This window comes from Sminthopsis crassicaudata, chromosome 2, assembly GCF_048593235.1.
Source record: "Sminthopsis crassicaudata isolate SCR6 chromosome 2, ASM4859323v1, whole genome shotgun sequence".
Classification (NCBI taxonomy): Eukaryota; Metazoa; Chordata; class Mammalia; order Dasyuromorphia; family Dasyuridae; genus Sminthopsis; species Sminthopsis crassicaudata.
In genome coordinates, this window is record NC_133618.1 from 282055029 (window position 1) to 282070930 (window position 15902).

Here is a 15902-nt window from a genome sequence, read left to right on the forward strand (position 1 = left end):
TTGAAAAGATAGATGCTCTCTTCTTACTTTTAAGTATTCATAATAATAAACACATAATAAACATACAATGCAAATACAAAAAGACTAATTTTTCCATAGCTAGATAGATCTTCAAGTGCACAGATTTTTTCCCTTTTTTTCTTATTTTATGTAAGTGAAAACATTTAAGCCTAGGACTCATACCACCTGTCTTAGAGGAAGCCAACACATAGTCATGCTGAGCCCAGGTGTCAATAAAATCTTTACTCCTGAGCTTTGTGTTCCCATTGGGGCACATTAGTATCAATAGGGGCCATTTGAAATCTTAGGTATTCACAGAGAATAATAGTTACAATATGGGGGGGGGAAGCACACAGAGATAAATACATTTTTTGAAATTTTTTGCTCTCACATATTCTGTGAGGTAAGTAAGGGATTGGTAGGAGAAAGGGAAAATGGAGGAAGAAAAGAGAAAGCAGGGAAATAGAGAAAGCAACAGAAAGGAAGAGGTCCATATGGTATTGAATACTAGAGTGCCACCAGCAACTATCTGTGTCACAGGCTGCCTCCTCCTGCATTAGGCTTTTCCAGCCTTGCAAATAGTCATTTGCCCAGAGTAAGGAATGCCATATGCATATGCCAAGAGAATGAAAAAGAATGCAATTTCATTTATTTTGTTCTATCTGCATACTTTCCTGGGAAGGAATTGTGGTTTATGAGTTAGTAAATTTGTAATCTATTCTGTAAGGCTGTGGTTTAAAGTCTAGGTTGATATAAAAGGGTCAGGAGGCCCAGAGTTTATCAGTGACGTGTTCTTGTGTTTGGATAAAGATTTTAACTTTTCTGATATGTCATTTTTCTAGCTGTGATATTGATAATGATTGATAATAATAAATGCCAACTTTTCTTACCTGGATGGGAAGAACTTAGAGCTTATTTAAGAAATTGATAAAACAAAAAATGGAATTGTTATGTATATCTGTACAACTATAGATAGGCACTTATTACCTTCATGTAATTGATTGGAAGCTCTTGCTATGAAAATATAAAAAGAATAATAAACAAACAAACATGATTCTTATCCAAATTTAACAGTTCGAATTAATACAATAGCCAGGATTAGCTAGGCTTTCAAAATCAAGATTGTGATTTATATGTGCAGATTTTTTGTGTTGGGACTATTCTTTCCATGGGAGAGATACTAGAGTGTTTTTTGCTATTTCCTTCTTTAGGCAAACAGAGGTTAAGTGACTTGTCTAGATTCACACAAATAGTAGGTGTCTGGAAGCAGGATTTGAACTCAGGTCTTCCTGACTCTAGGCCTAGCACTCTATCCACTGAATCATTTAGCTGCCTCCTACACAAATCTTTACCATAGTACAGAGATAATCAAGAAATTATATAATTGTCATATATAATCAAGTACTTCCTTGAAATAAAAATAGAAAAAGGAAAAAAGGAAAGTAAAATATGGAATATCTCTCAGTTCTCTTTATTCAGTTTTCAGGGTCAGACATTTGTTAGATATTTTTTACAACTCCTTATACCCTGTGGTTGTAGTTGTTCCCCCTCCATGCTCTTCAAGATTCTTCCCTTTCCTCTTCCTCCTCTTCCTTTTTTCACCTCTCCTTTCTTCTCCTCCCCCTTCTCCTTCACATTCTGTTCTTCCTTTATTCTCTTCTTCTCTTCCTTCATTTGCCTCCTCCTTCTTTGCCTCTTCCTCGCAGCACAGATTGGTTTCATCAAAAAAACAAACAAAAAAACAAAAACAAAAACTATAGGTAATACTTATTCGGCATTTACAGATTGGAAAGTGTTTTACATATATTAACTCATTTGATCTCAACAATATAAAAAACTCTGAGAAAGCAACCAACCCACTGAAGATCAATCCCATTTCATGCCTGATCTTGAAAATTTTCCAAAATGGAAACAAGTTTCTCCCTGAAAAAAGATAGCTGCTAATATTCTTTCGTCATCGAGAAATGTGCAATGACCTAACAACCCATATTTTTAGAAAATGTTACAATCAACCTGACCTGTAGGATGCTGCAAAGGGACAGGAAGGAAACATGAATTAGTTGTTTTCCTTTGACTAAGACTAATGGTATCTCAGATTCTAGAGAGAATTCTAAGCTACCCTGTCACATGTGCTTTTTTTTAATAGCCCTTCTGGTTAACCCTATTTCCACATTGTGGATCCCTATCTATAGAAAAGGAAGAAGCTTTTCATTGAAACTCCATAGAGAATTGCTTCCTCCCTTGCAGGTGGTGCTATAAACAGGGAAGAGGATTAGTGGTCTGTCTTAGGCAACCCCATTTCCCAATTCCCCTCCTCCTCACTTTATTGACAAAGCAGTTAGAAGATAAGACCTGGAGACCTGGGAGTGGGTGGGGAAAGAAAGGAGAGAAGGGGAAGGGAAAGGGGAACATGGAACTGGACAATGTCAGCAGGGGAGGAGAAACAATACTGAGGAAAATAGGATAAGAGGAGATTACGGGAAGACAAGAAGAGGAAAAAAATAAACCAACAACTATCCCATCTCCTTTAGTTTTTGTGTACTGTCTCCCTTTTTTTTTTTTTTAAAGTGAAAACTATGAAAATATATGATTAGTTCTAGACATAAAGCAATGGCTCAGGAAAGGAGAAGAAAAAGGGAAAAAATAACCCTTCTCATAGCTAACCCTTCTTTCTTTATTTTGGTACAATGCCCTAGGAAAGGATTTTGACACAGCGGCCTTGCTTTTTATAATCTTTTCTTACATAAATATTAACTGCATTTGCCTTTTTTGGGGTCAAACAATTAGAAAATTAGTTGTTCACTAAGGGTATCCATCTAGGTTTTATAATACTATCCCCCTAATTTTAGAATATTATATGCAAGGGGAAAAATTGCCTTCTTTTTTCATGTACTCATTGAAAACCCTTTTTCTTAATGCTAGGCTCTGGTACTCCAGTGGCAGTTAGTTCTGTCATCAGAATCTCAGCTCTCTGAATGGAATTTTGAATATTACAAAGACCACACATGCATATGGCAAAAATGATCATTCTTTCCATATAATAAATGCACCCTGACTTTGAAGCTCACCATACCTTTATTATATGGAGCCTTTTTTTTGGGGGGGGAGTTGATTTTTCAGTTCAGTGAATTATACTTATTTCAAATAAAAAAAGTAAATGAAATACTTCCTTTCAGGTTTTAGATCTTTTGTGCATAATATTTATCAGAATGAGAAGAGCTTTATCACCATGCTTTTATATGTAGGAATTGTTAAGTTGAGATCATGTTTTTTTCAGAAAGAAAACAAATAGTTCATTTAGAAATTCAACCCATTTATGTGCTATTATGAGAAAGAAAAGCTACATTTAAGAAACTTGAGTCATTAAAGATTGTATGCAATTCTTACTTTTAATTAAGCCTATCTGACGTGATGGGATTTCCAAATCAATCTGTCTTTGTAGTTATCTCTCTCCTTCCTTCCTTCCTTCCTTCCTTCCTTCCTTCCTTCCTTCCTTCCTTCCTTCCTTCCTTCCTTCCTTCCTTCCTTCCTTCCTTCCATTTTTCTTTCTTCCATCTTCCTTCCTTCCATCTTTCCTTCCTTCTCCCTTTCCTTTCTTCTTTCCTTCCTTCCATCTTTCTTTCTTTCTTTCTCTTTATTTCTTTCCTTCTTTCTGTTTCTTTCTCCTTTCTTTCCTTCTTCCTTTCTTTCTTTTGTTCATTCTTTTTCTCTGTCTTTCTCCCTCTCTTTATTTCTTTCCTTTTCTCTCTTTCCCTCTCTCTCTTTCCCTCTTTCTTTCTTTCTTTCTTTCTTTCTTTCTTTCTTTCTTTCTTTCTTTCTTTCTTTCTTTCTTTCTTTCTTTCTTTCTTTCTTTCTTTCTTTCTTTCTTTCTTTCTTTCTTTCTTTCTTTCTTTCTTTCTTTCTTTCTTTCTTTCCTTTCTTCCTTCCTTCCTTCCTTCCTTCCTTCCTTCCTTCCTTCCTTCCTTCCTTCCTTCCTTCCTTCCTTCCTTCCTTCCTTCCTTCCTTCCTTCCTTCCTTCCTTCCTTCCTTCCTTCCTTCCTTTCTTTTCCTTCCTTCTCATCTCCTTACACAGAGTTCCAGATAGGTTAAGATTCTGTATTACATATCTCACTGACACTTCCTTCTTGATGAACATTAGGTTTTTTGAAAGCACAAGAAAACGTATTTCCTTTATACTTTTATTGAAGATCTTTAAGACTTGCTTATATTCTACCATAACTACATCTAAGAGGGTCTAACTACAACTTCCAAGAGAATACACTATCAATTATCAGTAACTAGGAGGTACTCAAGATGAAATGCTACATACAACATTTGGTACCTTTGGTTTTGTCCTACAACTCAGAGTGATCTTGCACTTTTAATTTACATGGATCATTATATCATTGTACATTCTGTGATGATGAAGGAAAACATTGGCGGTAGGACAAGCTTATTTATATTTTGGAAATTTTCCCAAAAATAAGAAAAATAAGGCAGATAAACTGGATAGTTGGCTATGTTGTATAGTGAGTCTGTTACAATAATTTTGGTATTGAGGACATAATATTACAAGGAAATTATTATTAAGAGGGTAGCTAAATATCACTGGAAAAGTTGTATCAACAACACTTGACCATTTCACATAGGGAAAATTAGTACATAAGAAATATAGATCTTATAGAACAAAGTTTTCTCTTTTGGTTTGTATAATTATTTTTAAAAAAAGCAACACAGTTTGACAGTTAAGTTCATCTACTTCCATTACTGTCTCCTAAATGTAGATATTCCATTACTAGACAAGTTGTTTAGCCTTTTACCTGTTGTAAGTCATGTTGAAATCTAAATAAAACGTATAGAAATACAGAGCTGCAACAAAGTGCTTTCTAATGTTATGATAAGTTCAGTTTCTTTATCCCTTCCAAGCAGAAACCTATGGAATGTATTTTATAGTCCCGAAATATCTTGATAGCATTTTGTGGCTCCATTTAAATGTTATTTTAAAGTTTCAGAATTAAACCTCATTTCTCATCTGTTTAAAGAATAGTACAATCTTGTTATCATTAAGTATGCCATCATCTGTCAGTTCTGAACTGATTATTATCAATTCAATTGATATTGAGGGAATATTTAAGGAATTTATAAATGCTCATTCACCCTACATTTTTGGTGGAATTAGTCCACAGTAGGCTTTTGGTCATTTGCTACTAGATATCTAATTTGTCATTAAAATGAAGAAAGAAGTACCATTTGATAAAAACTCTTGATTCTTGACCCAACTCATTTTTTCAAGTCTTCAAATTTGGCTGAGATATATTGTGCATTGCTGCAGAAAAACTGGTTTTTTATGGGTGTATTTCCCTGTAGTTAGTTTATTTCTTGCTACTTTTACAATCAGTCACTGCTTGGGTGAAAGCTCTAAGGCTTAATCCATTAAGAGCCATTCAGAACAAAACAAACAAACAAAGCTTTAACCACTTCAGGGACAACAGGGGCAGAACAAACAAGCAGCCTCCTTAGGAAATCCCAGCAATTTTAGGATCAATAGCTTCTCTCTGGGCTCCTGAGTGATGAAAGCTAGGAACTCTCTGCTGTCGGCTTTTTTTTTTTTTTTTTTTTTAAATAAAACAAAACACTAAAGTTTCTGGAAAAGTAATGGTTGCAAATTTGATAAGTTTAGCTTAGTAAGACCCATGTAGTCCAGAGGGCTGACTTAAGTACTATCACTAGTCACAATGAAAACAAACTAATTCAAACATCACTTCGGACTGAAAATTATACCTCCCCAAGTCCTTAATCTACAGTGTTAAAAATGCCTTTCAACATCTTTCCAAGTCCCTCTTCTAGAAGGATTGTGATTATTTTTTTCTAATTAATATAAATGGGCTCCTTAATGTATTATGGGGGAAGGGAAAAGGGGATTACAAATGTTTCTGTGAAAACAATACCCATATAATGTCTTTTTATATGGAAGGCTTCAGGGCAGGCTTACAATCCATTTAATCCAGTTGGCCAGTTTGAATAATAAAATCAACAAATACATTTATATATGAAAGTAGCAAAAATAAACATCTTTCCCCCTCACAAGATTAAAAGCCTGTTCATTTGCTTTTTAGAACTATTCTATTGTATATTGTCCTTTGTGTAAAAAGCATTAGCTTCTTTTAGACAGTCTAGCAGTTTAAATAATACACCCGCTTTCCAGAATATGTTTTATGGAGTAAATCTACTGTCATTCTATAGACTTAAAAAAATACCTCCTACATCTTTTGTATTCATTATATTATCCCTTTCAGTTTCTCCAAACTATTTAAAATACAGTGACTCCTATATCTATAGTGATTTTTTTTCTTTTAAAATTTTTGCATCTACACTTGTACTTAATTATAAACTCAGTAGTGAGATAGGAGGATTATTTATTATTTATCCTGAAATGTCAGCTGGTTAGCATTTTACCCCCAAATTATCTGAAGGCATTAAATTATATACCTTCATAGGTAGTCAACAGACACTGTGGGGATTGCCTGCAATATGTTTACAACCTAATTTGTTTACTGAATATTGTCTCCTCCTTTACAGTTTTGTTTTTCTTTTGCAGATTTTGTAGAAGAAACACACTTAACCAGGAAGGAACCCCTAAAAGAATATGTCTACTCTTCATTGGAAAGGATCAGTACTAAGGCAAAATAGTTCCTCTGTAGAAATTTGCGACTATCAAATAAGTTTGACCACCAAAATTATTGTAGAGTGAAGCAATAAGTGACATGGCAGGACCATTAAAATGCATGATTTTACAGTGTGTCAGGAAAGCTGTTCCATGGAGCCTGGATTCATTAAGGTGCTCCCTGAATAAATGAGTTGCCAACGGGGGATGTGGGTGGCTGTAATGGCAGCATGTAGGTTTGTATAGAAAACAACTATGGCACTGTGAAAAATTCTTTTGTCATATTACCCCTCTACCCGCCCCCCCCCCCCTCCCCACTAGATACCTGTATGGGAGACATGGGATGAATTATCATACACTTTTTTTTTTTTTTTTTTTTTTTTTTTTAGTGAATAAAAATACAACATTTCTTGGAAGCAAAGGTGAGTTTGAAAATCCTCTCAAAGAAGATGGGAAGAGGGAGAAATGAAATCACCTCGAATGTATGCAGCCTAACCAAGTGACAGACACGTAGACAACTCTGATGCTGCCAGAATTAACACTATGTGCAGCCCACCAGTAAGCTATTTGTCACTGCTACAAGAATATCCTCCACAACTTGGCATCAGGGCCCCTGGGTAGCCAACTGTGCCTGCACGGCACAAGAAGTGCTATCCTCTAATGGGCTAGGAACGAACCAAGGTTTTCCTTATTATTTCTAAATGTGTGATTGTATGAAAAACATAGCTTTTTTTTTTGTCATTATAAACACAGGAAGATATAAGAAATTAGGTTTGATTAAAAAAAAAGACTGAGGGAGGGAGAATAATGTGAGGATTTGAGGAAAATGTGCAACTGAAGGTTGCTTCTTTCTCTCTCTCTCTCTCTTTTTGTGGTACCCTATGTGTTTTGAAGATTGAAAGATGATTACTCTCTGCATCTGGTACTCTGTGGCACAGTGACATGCAATGTTTCATAGAAATAATGAATTTGTAGGTCAATAATGATTTGGGGAAATTTGTTGGTAGCAGATCTTCTCTGTTTTGTTTTAGACTTTATATATCACATTTTTGTTTAAAAATCATGTCACTGAATATAAACTCTAATTCCTACATTCCCTGTAGTACTGTTGAGAAGAATATAAAGATAAGGTAGGATCTGGTTAAAAACTGCCAAGAGAGACCATTGGTTTTCCAACATAAATAGAGGCAGACTTAATAATCCATTATAAAAAGTGCAGAAAGGATAACAGCCACGGACATAGGAGAAATGTATGTGATAAATAATCAAGGCCAATTAATTGGCATCTTACTTTACAGTTAATGCTACATTAATTAAAAAAAATAGTAGGCATGGAAAATAGTTCTTTTGTGTGTTCTGTATAGTCCCACTCAAAAATCCAGATTAGCACTACTCTGGTTTGGTTCTCTCTGTAATCAAAACCCACTAGAGAATTAGCAAAATTTTTGGGATGGTGCATTTTGGGGGCTTGTGGATAAGTTCCAATAAAAAGGGAGAGGAAAATAAATGACACCAAAGTCCTCTTTTTGCCTTTGCCACCATCAATCAAAGATTTTCTTTACTAGGCAGAGTTTATTTTGTTGTAAAATTGCATGGAATTTTACTTCCAGTCCTAGAGTTTACTAGAAGCAGTAAACTCTATTACCTCTTGCCTGAATTCCCCAGAATCTACTTGGACTATGTGTTCAGGGACTATAGAAACTGCTTTTCATTGCCAGGGTGATTTCCCCTTTGTTGTGGTGGTATTTGTGTCCCATTAAGAGCTCTATAACAGTGATAACAAGAATAATACATGCTATTTTAACAGGCTGTGAAGGGCATCATTTAATGAATTTCGGTCCCCATAGAAAATACAGCAGAAGGTCATGAAATGGTCAAGCAATGCCAAAACCAAATTTTCTTATAGATGAGATTACTATTAGTATAGAAGAGGGAAAAATATATATATATATATATTTCTCAGATAATCCAATGAAATGGACGTAGCTTTGGACCAAAGGCATACTGTGTCATGGGGAAAGGATGTTGAGTGTTGATTGAATAGTTAAGGGTTAAGTACATGGTGAATTAAGGCCTAAGAATTGTGTCCTCTGAGGTAAAGCAAATGAAGAAGATGGAAAAGAAAAAAAAGCTAGGCAGAAAAGAGTGGTGGAGAAGGGAAAGAGGGATATAGTAAAGCTATCTAGAGGGCACAAAATGCTTTGGAGACCTGAAGGAATACTAACCCCTACATTTTCTAAGCTTTGCATGGGGTGTTTTCCTTGCAACTCCCATTAAAGTCAATGGGAATCATGTGGCTAAAACCCTGTGTAACTCTGTGACAATTTACTTCCTGGTGTCTGGAAAAGAGTATTGCCTACTAAGGGCAATTTACTCATTTTAGTTTGTGCCTTCCATACAAAGATGAAGTTGATAGCACATAGCAGGAGGAAAAGAGAGCCTACATTTAAGATTTTGTTATTGCCAAAGAAATCATCATTGAAATATGTCGCCTCAACTCTCACCTTGTTTAGCAACAACAATAAACAGAGAAAAGCAATCCAGTGAAAAGAATATGAAAAGAAGTGTAGACTTGATTACAAGGGGAAAAAATGGTGATTGCTAGTATGTGATTTTTTTTTTCCCATTTTAAATCCTCAAGCTCTGAACACAATTGCAGGATAATAAAGAATACAGGACAATTCTTAAGGCACTAAATTGAATCTCCTGATTACTTCCTTTCCTCCCTAACACTACAAGTTGTACACATGCAAATACAGCTATGATATCCTTAAGAAAATCTTTATTAATACAATATACAGAGGGGTTTGTTACAGCTTCCAGTGATAGGTACAAATATAGATGATATGACAGATGTCTATCCTGCAGTAAGCAATAACTCTGCATAAATGCACCACGTCCTTTATATAATGCTATTTTTGAGAGCTATGGAATGTGCATGTAAAAAAGTGCATGCTATTTCCAGAAGCCATCATAACTTTGAATCCAGAAAACACTGGCCTTGAGTTTTTACAGTAAAGCATCACATCCTTCTATCAACTGAAATGCTTCAACTTTGGCAATGCTGTTTTCACTGTGCTTGGTATGAAACATGGGAATATTTATGCTTATAAATACAGTTACGTGGTCAATAGCTATGGCTCCTAGAAAAATCAGGCTTTTCTCTATGATGATTTTGTTTCATGGTGCCCAACTTGGTACATTTAGATGCTGGGCATTTTGTGGCTCCACTGAATTTATCTCTACCTGAATATATAATTTGGTTCCTCACACCCTACTGGTTTCTCATCTCTTATGGCAAAAAGTATGTTAATCTCCTATTACTGTACATGTACTTTTTACTTCCCTATGGGTAGACTTACTCACTACAGACAGAAATGAAACCATTGCTCTGTGAGTATACCAATTAACAAATTCTGAACTTTGCCACCAGGAAAAAGACACAGCTCAACATTTATGAATGCCTAGCTTTTGAGAATTAGAGTAATTATGCCACCAAACCCACCATTGAATTTCAGACAGGCATTTTAGTAATTCTGTAAGAGGAAAGCTTTGCTAAAGCCTACTGATATTTTTTATAGCAGAAATAATACATGGTGAATGAATAATGTGACGAAATGTATTTAAAGTAGAGGAGTGTTTTACTTGAACGGGATATTAGACATGCTTCTAGGCTGAACCCTTGATTATAAATTAAAAGTTGGAGCATTTTGATTGTGTGAACTTCTGAAATCAGATTTTTGGAGTTTAGAAAATTGCTAAAATAATGAAAAGCATATGGTGTCATTAAAATAGATTATAGGGCTCTAAAAGAGCCATAGACAAAGACAAATTTTAGATGATAAAATTCTATAACTTGTGGTTCTAAAAGTCACAGCTGGTTCGAACCTACACCTTAAATTCAAACTATCCGTTGTTTGTGACTAGATCACGTCTCTTTAATCAAACAGCATTGAAAGATTTTGTACACAAACCAAATCTGCATTGAACCTGACACTGAATACCCTTTACTTAACTGTTTTTTTTTTCAGTCTTTTAGTCTAAATGAAAGTGGCTGTGACTAATAGTATTTTTATTTGAAGACGTAATGAAACAATTTCACTCTTAACGGAAAAGACCTCGCTATTGCTTTGGGAAATGGCAGACGTAATGCTACAAAATTTTTCCTGCCTCGTTATAGCAAAGTATCATTATTTAAGCCTACCTGGGAATCCAAAGGATTATTAACCAATTTTATAGACTCATAAGAATTATAGGTTTGAGAGGTGATCTTTTCTGATGGCAGAAATATTTGGCATTTACTGAAGTCAACTGTTTCCTTTCAAATCAATGCATGTTTAAATTAATCTTTATTTTCTTTAAGAACATTTTCCCCTTTTTAGTGAAAGAGCTATGAATTTACTATTATCCACATATTTATTTATCTATTTTCCTTTCCCCCTCCAATGTTAAAGGGGTGTTGGGGTTACTTTGATGAAATATGAAACTTAAGGTACTTTAAATTATGCATTTTCTTCTCAATTCCCACTCACAAATTAAGAAATTATTGTTGCTTGATACTATGACAGCAACTGTATAATGGGAAGACATGGGGCATAAATTTGTTTTGCTTCTCAAAATATCTAATCCTTTATATTTCTCTCAGCTCATGTGCTTTGACATCACATACATATATTTCAGTGTAACCTTTTTTTTTTTTTAACAATTGAAAGATTTTTTATTTTCTTATCTCTTCCAGCTTCTCAAGAGTTAATTTCCTTATTTATACTTGTTTTTTTATAAACTTTCTCATCAGGAAAGTCTGATTCAATTATATAAATCAAATCAACATAATTAAAGCAAAGGGAAATGTACAAAAATGTAACTGTCTGGATATAGACATGTAAACATCAGTTTATAGAAATTATTTTCTGCACCATTATATTACTTCCCTGTCTGGTTTATATTTGTCCTCCTCTGCTTTTTAGTCCTTCAAATAGGACAAATAGAGATTTGGGAACTATAAAACACTGAAAAAGGTATTTGTTGTGGGCTGGGGCTTGGCAGAGTGGGTAAAGAGACAGGACAGGACCTGCTACTGTTAATGATGTTTCTGTTGCTCTAAAAGATGCTCCATCTTTTTATATTGTAAGATTCTGATGCTCCACATCAGGGATTGTAGGCTCAAACTCCTTTTTGCTGCATGCCAGGAAAAGGAAGCTCTTCTACAATGGACTGATTGGTGTAGTGCAAAAGGTCACCAAACATTACACATGCCTGCTTGGGACCAAAGCAGAGAAAGGAAATCCTGCCAAGCAGCATTAAGGTGTCTGTTGTCTCCTTAGTATGTGTGCATTGCTTCTTTAGCATCAATGGGAGTCAAGTATGTGTTTTAAAAGAAGAATGGACTGCTCAGAATGTAATAGGATCTTTAAATGTGTCAGGGAGACCACAACACAGACATCTCAGAGGTAGTGGAAAATCAGTTTTTTTTTTTTTCTTTTGGTGGGTTGTTATTTTGTTTTGTTTTTATAGTTGAGGAAACCACTAAGCAAAACAAAGAACTAGGAACATGATTCAGACAAAGTATGTGATGGGTAAGACATGGCTATCTTTCCCACTTGTAGAATACTGAAGAACTCTTAAAAATGTCAAGGCAGAAATAAAATTGAGATAGGACTCAAAAAGTCTGTGTTCCAGTGCTACTTCCATCATCAGTCAGCAATGTAAAATCCCCATGTAGCTCCTAGTTTTCTCCTCTTTAAAATGGAGGAATAACAAACTAGGACACATCAATTAACTTTTTTGGCCTCCGCAGAATGAAGAATAAGCTGGTTGTTCTAGGTAATTCCTAAATTCTATTTTAGCTTCAAATTTATAATATTCTAAAGATATATACATACACATACATACACACACATACACAATACACATATCACTTATCCAAAGAACTTAAATTCATAAAAAAGAACCAATGTCCTAATATGGTTCTTGTGGACAGGAAAATGGTTTCACTTCTGAAATCTTTGGAAAACAACACATATAAAAATATAGTTTGTAATTAGAAATCTCTATTAAAATAAAAATTGTTCTTTACTTTCTTACCGTTTGTACTAACAGCTATGATAAGTGTTAGAATTAGACTATATTTTTCTGAGTATACCCCTGGACTTGACAAAACTACAAAATATGTTCTTCAAGGAGATCAAGTTCAGAGGAAAACTCAACAAAACACTACTTATCATTGCAGCAAAGAATTAGAAACAAAGTAGATACTTATAGATTATGAACCAATTGTGGTATATGAAAGTATTAGAATATTAATGCCCCATAAGAAGTAACAAACAAACATTTAGGGGGAAAAAACTTTTGAACACTTTATGAATAGATAAAGAAGACAGAAGAATCAAGAGAACTATTTATATAATAATGAATGATGTAAAAGAGTACAATATTTAAAGATAGCAGAAATTTGAATAAGTATCTAATCCTGGCTTCATAAAAGTGTGAGAGAACCATACCATGTCTTCCCAACAGAGGTGGTAGAATAGAAGTTCAAATAGAAGTTTTTAGACAAGGACAATGTATTGATTTGTTTTGCCTAATTGTATTTCTTAGTTATGATAAAATCTGCTATTGGGGAGAGTGGAGCAGGAAGACATTGAGAACTGACAATCATGGGTTTGCGGGGGGTTTTTTTTATGGTTTTTTTTTTTAACATCAGTAAAACTTATTTTACAAAAAGTTTGGAGTTTTGTCTAAACAGAAAATTCAGTTAACTGATGAAATGAATAATTTAAACCTATCTATATCAACTTTTCATTTTGCCTAATTTTTGTATTATCTTCTCAGAAAATGCTCAAAAAATAAATGAGGTTATATCTAATATTACTATAAATAATTAATTATTTGTTCCTCCTACCTATTGAACCTAAAACAAAACATGGTCCTTTAATTTTCAGTATTCAAAATGTATGTTTTCTAGTAAATTCTACCTCAGTAATTCCCATAGTAGATAGAAGATGATAGATAAATGTTTGCTAAAGGAAAATAACAACATTTTCAGATATTTGTACATGCACCCATGAATGAAGAAAATGATTTCTACGAAGAAGTATGTAAGGGATTCTTATAGGCATTAGTTGTATAGTAGTATACAAAATTATTTCGAACAAAAAAACATCGATCTGAGTATAGCACCTTTCAACTCCTAGGTCATGATGAATCTTTTCATGAATCTCCTAACTAGTATTAGTAATGCTTGTCAAACCTAAAATATGCATATTTGGTACAGATAATTAGGACTGAGGTACCAAAACTGCTCACACATCCATCTACCCACATTTCTTTTTGCATAAACATTAAAAAATAGGTCAGTAAGTGCCCTTCTTCAAAAATAGCTTAAATATAATTGGAACTCCTCATTTAAAAAAGCCTATTAATGAATTTATAATATTTTAACATTATAAATGTACAGTAATTATGAAATTTGTAATAATTCAATTCAACAAATTTTATTAAGCATGTATTCTGGGCAAGGCTTTGGGTTTTAGATGTTAAGATGTAAAGACATTTTTTGTCTTCAATTTTTTGCCTTTAGTCAATTTTGTCTTAAAGTTAATTTTAAGAAGAGAGAAAGAGTTTATATGATACAGAAAGGAGATCTTAGAGAAAAGATGCCTATGCTAGGCTCAAAGGAAGTTAGGGGTTCTGCAAGAAATTGGAGGGGAAATGAATAAGGGACTATTTAGTCCAGTGACACAGAGGTACTTGAGAGACATCAATGGATGCAAGAATAGCTAGTAGACCAGTTTGAATAGAGGCAGTGGAAAGAGAAGTAAATTAAAAAAGAAATGTATTTTGAAAATAAAAGCTAAGGGGCAGCTAGGTGGCGCAGTGGAAAGAGCACCAGCCCTGAAGTCAGGAGGACCTGAATTAAATCCAATCCCAGACACTTAACACTTCCTAGCTGTGTGACCTTGGGCAAGTCACTTAACCCCAATTGCCTTAGGAAAAAAAAATGTAGGTAGAAGCCTAGATATAGAACACAAGCTGAGGATGCTGTGTTTTATTCTAGAAACAAGATCTGTGAATGGGTGGGATGGTGTAGTCTGACCTATGTTTCAGGAACATTGATGTGGCAGGTTTTGGGAAAGACCATTTGGAGAAAAGAGATACAGGAAGAATAAATAAGAGGCAATTAGTATAGGCAGATAGGGATGAGGGAAGGATATATCAGTAAATGCTTAACAATCCTCTCTTTAAAATGTATAGAAAATAAATTATAATAGAAAAAATATAACAGTATCAGTACGTATAATTTAATAATGCATTTTAAGTTTAATCTACATTAACATTTATTTTCCTATTTTCTGAAATTTAGACATTCGATACAACAATTTGTATTGGATTGGTTTGTAATGTTTGCTGATTTCTGAGGTTTAAGTTCTCATGCAATTTAATAATTAAGTCTTCCAAGCTAGTGGAGTTGACTCTAATACATACTGGAATAAGGAATTAAATTAAAAAATAGTTTGTAGGAGTGGAGAGATAAGGTTAGGCTTAAGAAATGTTATATAAGTAGAATATAAGTAGTTAAGTTGCCAAAGAATTTTAAAAGAAGAAAAACAAGTTATCAATAACCACAGGAAAAATTGTTCCAGATCACATAGAAAACTTTAAACAATAAGTGCTTTTCAGTTTTGATTCCTATGCTGTAGACTAGCAAAGATGAGGGAAATGAAAATATTGGAGGATCTTATAGAAAATAGGCACTTTAATAGACATTATAAAGCCAGGCATAAAAAAGGCACTCAAATAGAGGCAATTGTTTGAATTTTTATAGATCTCAGACTTTCTCTGTTTTTTCACTTTCAAATTATATATTGGTCTAACTATTCTGAAAAGCAATTTGGAATTATACTAAAGAAAAAAAAATCACTAAACCAGACATAACCTTTGACCTAGTAATACCTTTGTTAGGAAAATATAGAATATAGAAAAGAGGCAAAAGAAAAGGGAAAGATTCCACACATGAACAAAAAACATAAAAGCAATTTTTACTGTAGCAAAGACCTAGAAAGAAGGGTGTTGTTGATTTTTCAATTGTGTCTGACTCTGACCCCATTGAGTTTTCCTTGGCAAAGATACCTAATGTGCATCATTAGCAAAATCGCTGAAAAACAGTTCTAACTGGGTGACATGGTAGATAGTATACTTGACCTGGAGTTAGTAAAACCTGATTTCAAATCCAGTCTCAGATAACTAGAGTTGTTACTCT

General features: G+C 34.1%; 2 long non-coding RNA genes across 3 annotated transcripts in view; one reads left to right on the forward strand and one right to left on the reverse strand.

The window, feature by feature from the left end:
• The window catches only part of LOC141556081 (uncharacterized), a 16107-nt gene extending 4746 nt beyond the window's left edge, over nucleotides 1–11361 (forward strand). Inside the window, exons 2-3 of the long non-coding RNA XR_012486428.1 lie at nucleotides 6578–6879; nucleotides 7033–11361. This is a non-coding gene — a long non-coding RNA (uncharacterized LOC141556081). The remainder of the gene's footprint in view (nucleotides 1–6577; nucleotides 6880–7032) is intronic.
• The window catches only part of LOC141556079 (uncharacterized), an 84243-nt gene continuing 69365 nt past the window's right edge, over nucleotides 1025–15902 (reverse strand). For both annotated transcript variants that reach the window (XR_012486426.1, XR_012486425.1), the window contains one exon: nucleotides 1025–1699. This is a non-coding gene — a long non-coding RNA (uncharacterized LOC141556079). The remainder of the gene's footprint in view (nucleotides 1700–15902) is intronic.